We start from the raw sequence: 8,037 nt of genomic DNA, 5'->3' as shown, positions 1-8,037 counted from the left end.
ATCATTGTCGTTGCTGGTTCCCAAGTCAGGTTGTGTTTGTAATAAACAGGGGAGTTGATTTATAAGAAAGCCAGATGGTATTTTACTTTGCAGTCTCTGAGCTTAAACTTGTAAAATACAACTACCCAACAGGACTATGGCAATTATCATTTTGGGGTTATTATACCTTCACTTTCTTGCAAAACAACTCTCTTCCAGTACCTTTTTTCTTTTCTCTCTCTCTAGTTCTCTCCCTTCTCTTTGAATCTAGTAGATGCAACGGAAAGATTATTTCCCCCCCCCCCCCCCCCCAAATTAATTCACTCCCAGTCTTCTTCATTCAATGCCGAGTTCCCTTGGCATGCTAGGAACCTCTGCACAACACATGAATAGTTCAAATCGACTCTTTGGAGAGCTTCCTGAGGTTCATTTCCCACTAAGAGAACTATTCATTCTTCCTCTTTGTGAAGAGTTGAAGTGAGGAGAGGTTGCTGTCCTCCTCTTGAGGCTTCTTTCCTGCCACTAGTCCAGGATGTAAAGAAAATTGTAAAACACCAGCAGTGTGTTGTAGCACTGAGTTATGAATCAAGAAAGAGAGTGTATGTTAGTAAGATGGAGTGTTAGAAGGAAAAAAAGGTAAACTCCATATCTGGGACTCCTGGTACTTTCTCATTCCTGGACTGCATCAGTAATAAAATTGCAAACAGCCGAAAACATTTTGGCTTGGACAGTTTTACAGAGAACCTCAGTGAGTAACATTAACATACATAAAATATCAGATTTCCTTCTTGGTAGCTAGGTAATTATTTTAGCAAAAACAGTGAAGATGTCACTGTCATATACGAGGGCCAAATCTGAAGTGATATTTATGCTCCTAAGTCCCATGTATTCTAGCAGCACTTAAATGCTTTCCAGGCTGTATTTCTTAATACATCTGAGCTCCTATTTCCACTTCTGTCAAATAGGAAAGCACAATCCATTCTTATCATGTAGAGTTTCTGTTTAGAAATTGAAAAATGGATGTTTTCAAATTGTCTGTGAAAGGAAGAAAAAACCAGAGAAGGTTGTTTAACAAAAATTAAATGAGAACTCCAAATCCATGCAGTTACAAGTGTCTTGTTTCCAGCTCTTACCAAGTCTAACCAACCAAGCCTGGGCAACGGAGGCTTGGAAAAGGTGAATGTGCCGAGGGGCTGGAGACAAGGCTCCTGCCTCTGCCTCAGGGAAGGTGGAGATACCAGCTCTCTTCCATACAGCAGGGTCTGTCTTCAGGCCATCAGTCCTGGAAAGGGATCTCCCAATTAGACCCCCACAAAAGCTGTCAGAAACTCAGGCTGTTCTGAGCTAGGAAACTGGCATTTTTTCACCATAGGTGCGATGCAAATGTCTCACCTTTGATTAAGATTTTTTATCTCAAAGAATTTCTGACCAACAATATTTGTGACAATTTTTATAAATTAAATATTATATATATCATATCTTATATAAAGTGTTGGGATTGTTAGGTAAAAGTTGCTAGGGAGCGGCCGAATATCTGAGTAGTTTTCATGGGTATTTCCTTCTGATCACATCAGTGCACTGAAAAGCTTGAAAAAAACTTAAAGTTGAAAGAAGCATCTGCTTTTCTAGAATGGACCTTGTCACTTTGCTTTTCTTTTCAGAAAACATTAAATTCATCATCCAAGTAAAGTTTCTGGGGATACGGACTTTAGCCAATGAAAAAAAAATGAATAAATCTGCAGAACTGGCATAAGTGGTTGCACACTAAAACTGAGAGACATTTAGCTACATGATAAATTTTATTTTTGTTCTCTTGTGATTCAGGAGTGTTGCTTTCATTAAGTCCAAATATTGCACTGAGAACCAAATGGTAGTTAATGGGGCTTCTCCTCAGACTTTAATACCAGCCAGGCCAAATTCATAGTAGGAGGAAGAAGCTCATACTCCCTCCCTCCCTAAATCTCATCACAGTATTTTTAATATGCTACATTTCAACAAACATGTCCATGTCCCACATTCACCTAAATCCTGCGGTCACTGTAAATCCTCTATCGTTTGTTGTAAAATAATAGAGTTCCTTACTTTTGCTAGACGCTCTGGAGTGAGGTGTGTGACCATTACCAAGTAAGTCTGCAGGACATTTATTTGCATAAAAAAGGGATTTGGCTTCACTGAGATATTGGCCTTGCTACTGTTAGTTTCTGCTCTTTCTCTGCAGCACAGCTGCCACCATGCTGAGACAAGGGAGATGTGATCCAATCCCATTTGTGATTCTAAATGCAAACTTCCAAACAAGCTCTAAAGCAGTCCAATTAGGTGAGGTGGGAAACCAGAGCAAGTATCTTGATTAGCATTTACATGCATTAACATTTACAGTAGACCAGACAAAGTAATAAGCTGTTCCTAAAATAAGCAAATGGTGTGCATGGCACATGTAAAACAGTGTAGTTGATTAAAATCTTGCAGCTTCATTGCTAGTGTCTACATGTTAAAAGTCAGCTCCTAAACTCTCCTACTCCTTTCTCATTCATACCCTGCTATTCCATGTGCTCCCTGCTTGCTACAAGGACAACTCTGATAATGCTTTAGCTACATCCTCACTGATTTCAATGGAGCTGGACCACTTTACAAAAAGTTGGAATATGATGTGTTTCTATCTGGTTTCTGTTATTATTGTGCACATTATGGGCCATAGGACTGATCTAAGCAAGTACTATGCCTGGTATGGAAAATTTCATGAAAAGCTCTGTGAGGGGTAAAGAGATAAGATTTTACTTTTTGCTTTCCTGTGCTACCAACTGAATCGCATCCAGGTTTCTGCTTTTGCGATATTCCACTCGTAGGCACAGTTTAGGAATGTGTTGCATGCACCTGCAGATGGCATCTTGAGCTAAAAGTCACATTTCATGCTTTAATGTGTTTATCATAAGTCCTAAGAGATGAAAGGGCTCCCCTGCTTCCCACCCCTTGGGCCAGTTATCTGCCAGTGCTTGCCCCTTCCTCCATTTTTGATCTCTGGTGCTTTGACCCTTCTGGCCTAAGAGCTTAAATTGAGCATTCAATACATACACCATTAGTGGGACACAAAATCACAGAATGACAACAGTGTTGATGTTGGTAGGGACCCCTAGAGATTGTCTTGCCCAACCCTCTTGCTCAAAGCAGCGTCAGTTAGGGCAGATTGCCCAGAGCCATGTCCGGTTGGGATTTGAATATCTCCGTGGATGGAGATTCCACAACCTCTCGGGGCAAACCTGTTCCAGTGTTCGATCGCCCTCACAGTAGGAAAGGGTTTTCTTGTATTTAAATGGAATTTCTTGTATTTCAATTTGTGCCCATTGCATCTTGCCTTTTCAATGGGCACCACTGAGGAAAGTTTGACTCCCCCCATCAAGTACTTATATATGTTGATAAAATCTGCTCCCAAGCCTTCCCTTCTTGAGGCTGAACAACCCTAGCTGTCTCAGCATGTCCTCATGTGACAGATGCTCCAAGCCCTAAATCATCTTCAGGGCCCTTCACTGGATTTGCTCCAGTATGTTCTCGCTGCGCTTGTGCTCGGGAGCCCAGAACCAGACACAGAGGTGAGGTCTCACCAGTGCTGAGTAGTGAGGATCTTATACATGGTACACTGAACTGGACCATTTTAAGAGTGGGATGGGGCAATCAGACCTTCCCATGTGCCTAAAACTACCCCATGGCCAGGCCATTAGCTAACAGGATGGAAAGTTCTTACTCTGCGGTGGACCTCCTAGAGGTCCTTAGATCTGCCAAGTTGTGCTGGACTGGGCTTGCTTTTAAGGAAATTATTCTTAATCTAGACATCTGCATCCAGCTAGTTTTCACAAAGACATTTCCATCCAATACATTGGTTTCTACTAAATATGAGCCAAGGATTCTGCAGTTGTTCCCTCTGCTTGGGACATAGTAAACATTGCTCTCTATGTTCAGTCTAAATGGGACAAGATTACTTAGATATCAGCTAAGAAAAAAGCCCTTCAATGAGATTTACTCACCAAGCTTTGATACTCACACCATTGCCATTCTCAAAGTAAAATCGCTTGGGAAGAAAGGGAAACCTCTATCCTGAGGCAAACTTTTCAGCTCAGAGTGCTACCAGCCTAAAATGTCTTCTTGCAGCTTGGGCACAGAGGAAAGTCAACCAGCCCAAATTCATGCAGGCTCAGGCTGTACTGCTTGTGAAACTTCCTAATATCTCTATCGCAACACTTTCTCCCATAGTCATTTGATGACTTTTAATTTTTGCCAAAATGCTGCAATAGCAGAGTCTGTTCATATTTTCTCTTTTGGCTCGAACATAACACCAGTTGTGTTCATGAGTAGGGGGAGGATACGCTGTCAATATTGCATTACTCCCGCTAGGGATGAGCCAAATAAATTAAAACAAATCAGTTTCCAGAATCTTTGCCCATTTCTATGACTGTGAAAATTTAATATTTCTGAGCAACTTCTTGTGTGTCTACACAAAGAAATTGACATTTGCTGATGATGGCCAAGAGCTGGATTCTGGCACAAACAGTTCCTTCAGTCTTGTGGTCTTATATGTTAATTATTTTTAAAATCCAGACCTGGATATGTCTCAGGGAATCTCAGAGGAACCCAATCAAAACCATGTCCTTGCAAATGCTTGGGTATATGAAATGTGGAGATATATTTTGCAAGTTCAATCCTTCCCTTCCCTCAATATTTTTATTTTTTTTTCTCTCTCCAGTGAGAATAGACCCATAAATTCAAAATTACTTGGGAAATTCCATCCTTGCAAACTCTCTAGCACATTCTAAAAAATTTAATCTATCAGAAAAGCTCTTCCCATTGATTTGCCTCACAGGTGTGACTTTTGGGGGACTAAGATTAAGATATGATCCAGATAGTAAAGATTACTTTTATTTTTCTTGATCTAAAGGACTTAGTGGTGAGAAACAACAAAAACCTTCTATTGAGGTATTAAACTTAAAGTACTAGTCCTTTTTCTTTTTTAAACGAGTAGCTTAGAAAAGAGATTCTGTCTCTGTGTTGTCTTTTTGTGTTTACAGAAGGGATACCAACATATTTAGACATTTCAGGCTACCATCAGTGTTTCACAGAAGTCCCTCCTTCAGGTACCTTTCCTGTGGTATGGACATGGATTCAATGACAAACCCAAACATTAGGATCAGGAAAGAATCCAAAAACTGAATAATGCTTCCCAAGAGGCAAATGCTACTTTATAAAGTAGCTGGATGTGGTCAAGCAAGGACAGTGAGAAAGTAAACAACTTCTAATGAAGGGTACCGCTGTGGTCAGAGAAAACAGCTGGATGATTGCTCACCATTCTTTTTTCCTGGGAGTGACTTGAAATGCTGACTTTCACATCTGCAAAGTGCTGGCCCAAAATTGCAGTCCTATCCAACCATAGGACTTTTTCTAGAATCCCCAAACCTATCTTCTGATCCAAAATGCACTTTGCAGCTCACAAAATGCCCTTGCACCATGTTTCTTCTCTTAGAGACACTAGGGAAATGGCCAATATTTCATCTCTGATGAGACTTTCTAAACTCAAAGTCATGTCTGCTAGGAAGGGTATGGAACCCTTGGTCACTGTGAGTCACCTCGGTTCATTTGGATTCTGGAAAAGATATTTTTTTGCAAATGGGGCTGAAAACATCCTTGCTATTCTCAAGCTGATGAATCATAGACAAGTTCTGAGTATCTGCAATTTCCATGTGGATCTCATTATCAGATGTCCATTTATATTTAACAGTGTGAAAGATTAGAATTTCAGTGAAATGGGTACTGAAAAGCACTATAAAGGAGCTTAGGAGACTCAGACTTAGGCTGAAATAGCTAGGGCGCTATTTTCTATTCAGTTGTAGCTTCCTTTTTCTTTTATTTCTGGGAAAGAGTCTTGTAAAATAGCTTATATTTACTCTGGAAGGTAATTGAACACACCGGTCATATAGCTTGACCAGGACTGTTTTGTGGGAAAACAATTTATTTTATTTACTGATAAAGTGACCAGCTAATCACTTTTTTTATGAAGTTTCATCACATGTTCTGCTGTCCAGGTTGCAATCTCACTTCTAAATGTTGTGCTTTTCCTCTGCCTGTGAGTCATTTGTAATAGTTACAAAATCACAAGTTCCTGCTACCAGCTGTGAAAATGTGTTCCGAACAACTTAAAAAAAAAAAGAAATTTCCAGTTGTTTCTTTTAAATTTTCTCTCTGTATCCTTACCATCCCAAACCGAATAAAGCAATGGAAGTTCAGAGTCTCTGTGTACTCCGAAGAACATGCATACTTCCAATATTGAGTTATACCATGGTGTTTAGGCAAGAAGAGAACTTAAGCATTAATCTTATTAGTTTAACTTATTGTCTGTTCAGCTGGGACTTTTCAACAGGTTCTGTCCATTGGCTTGTTTAGCAAACCAACTTCTTAAAGGAGCTGTAGAAACAGCTATGAACAGTAGAGGCTTTCATCACCAAAGCGCTGAAGTGGTTTTGCAAACCTCTTTTGTGCTGCTATAGGAAAGTTTGCACTTCCCACCTTCCACTCCTCTTGTCTCCCAACTTGCCTATTTCCAACTGCAGGTTGTTGCTTCTGTGTGTCACATGTTGCCCTGTTATGGAGAAAGGAGGTGATTCATCCAGATTGCTGGACATCCAGGATCTTGGAAAAACAATTGTTCTGTACTTATATCTTTAAAAACCCACATCATGTGCTTAGTTCTTCTGATGCCTTCATCCTCTGTTGTATATACTCAGATCAATATTCTGGGCATACACATATTTTTGCTAGAAAAAATCTGCAGAGACCAGTGGGTATTACCCCTTCTTTTTTTCTAGTGTTGCTACGTACGGCTCCTGTGTGTATATAGCATACTTCTATGTCATAACAGCACCATCTTTGTCTCTCTCTTACTGCGAATACAAAATCTCAGAAGCAGGATGCTTTTTCCATGTCTCTGTGCAGTGGGTCTCAGGCTGTGACCCCAAGACCTATTGCAATGTATTCAGCAGGATAGCCAGGTTAGTAGGTGATGGGGTCTCAGGAAATAAGTGGCAGAAATGAAGCATCTTACCATTATTTCTTTGTTCAAGGAAACTTGAAGACTTCTCTTTGCTGCAAGCACTGGTAACAAGAACTCCTGAGCTCTCCCAAGGGAAAAGCCTCTGAAGACAAGTATTTTCTGCAAGATCCACAAAGAAAAATTAAATTCAGCACAGCCTGTTAGGCCTCCAGTTATCTGATAGATTCAACAAATCTGAGTTAAGTGCCTGAGCTTCCTACACAGTACCAGGGGAGAAGGTGGCAGGCGTCAAACTGCTACAAAGGGGTTGTATTAAAAAGTCAGTAAAATTTCCCAGACTGTCATCTTGCCAGATTTTGTTGCAGAGGCAGCACTTCAAATCTAAAAGCTGGTGCAAAGCTAGGTTCATTTTTAACTCCTGTAGCTGAAAAAAAAAGGGTGCAAACTTGTGTTGATGCCTCCTACCTGCTGGGTCTGTGCCTGAGCCCGTGAACTCTACGTTATGGTGAAATGGGGATCTCTTGGTCTTTCCTCTTCCAGCTAGAACTAATTAAATATTAGTTGGCAAAGGGACATGTGCTGGAATCTCCTGCTACCTAGGAGAAACATCTGAAGCTGAGTTGCACAGCAAATCTCCGTCTTGATTTGGCCTAGTAAGTACTTAATATTATTAGGGTTGAGAGACCTGGGAGCACATTCCTGCTTCAAGCCAAACTCAGGTCCCTGCCTTGATGATAAATTTTACTGCTTAATTCAGTTGAAGGGAAAAATACACAACTCCCTCTGACTGCTGACCTGAGAGGCTGGACAGGACCCTGCAGTGCAAAGGTGTACCTGTGGTACAGCCCCATGTCCACGCAAGGTTAACTGCCTTGGGTATGTGCCAGCGCTGGACCAAAATATGTTTCTTTGCACAGCCCTGCACTAGGTCATGTGAAATCATGAGCTCGAAGGTCTCCATCACAGTTCCAGTGGCTTGGAAATGGCTGAAAAGAGCGGACAGTCACTGTGACAAAGCCTATTTTCAT

General features: G+C 40.8%; 1 long non-coding RNA gene across 1 annotated transcript; it reads right to left on the bottom strand.

Moving 5' to 3' along the window:
• Positions 1-286: 286 nt before the first annotated feature.
• On the bottom strand, positions 287-7,195 carry LOC128152709 (uncharacterized). Its single transcript, XR_008238734.1, has 2 exons — positions 7,061-7,195; positions 287-1,014 (listed from the first exon to the last, which is right to left on the bottom strand). It is a non-coding gene; the product is annotated as an uncharacterized LOC128152709 (long non-coding RNA).
• Positions 7,196-8,037: the final 842 nt, after the last annotated feature.

This window comes from Harpia harpyja, chromosome 2 (genome assembly GCF_026419915.1).
Source record: "Harpia harpyja isolate bHarHar1 chromosome 2, bHarHar1 primary haplotype, whole genome shotgun sequence".
Classification (NCBI taxonomy): Eukaryota; Metazoa; Chordata; class Aves; order Accipitriformes; family Accipitridae; genus Harpia; species Harpia harpyja.
This window is presented reverse-complemented; position numbering and strand designations above follow the sequence as displayed.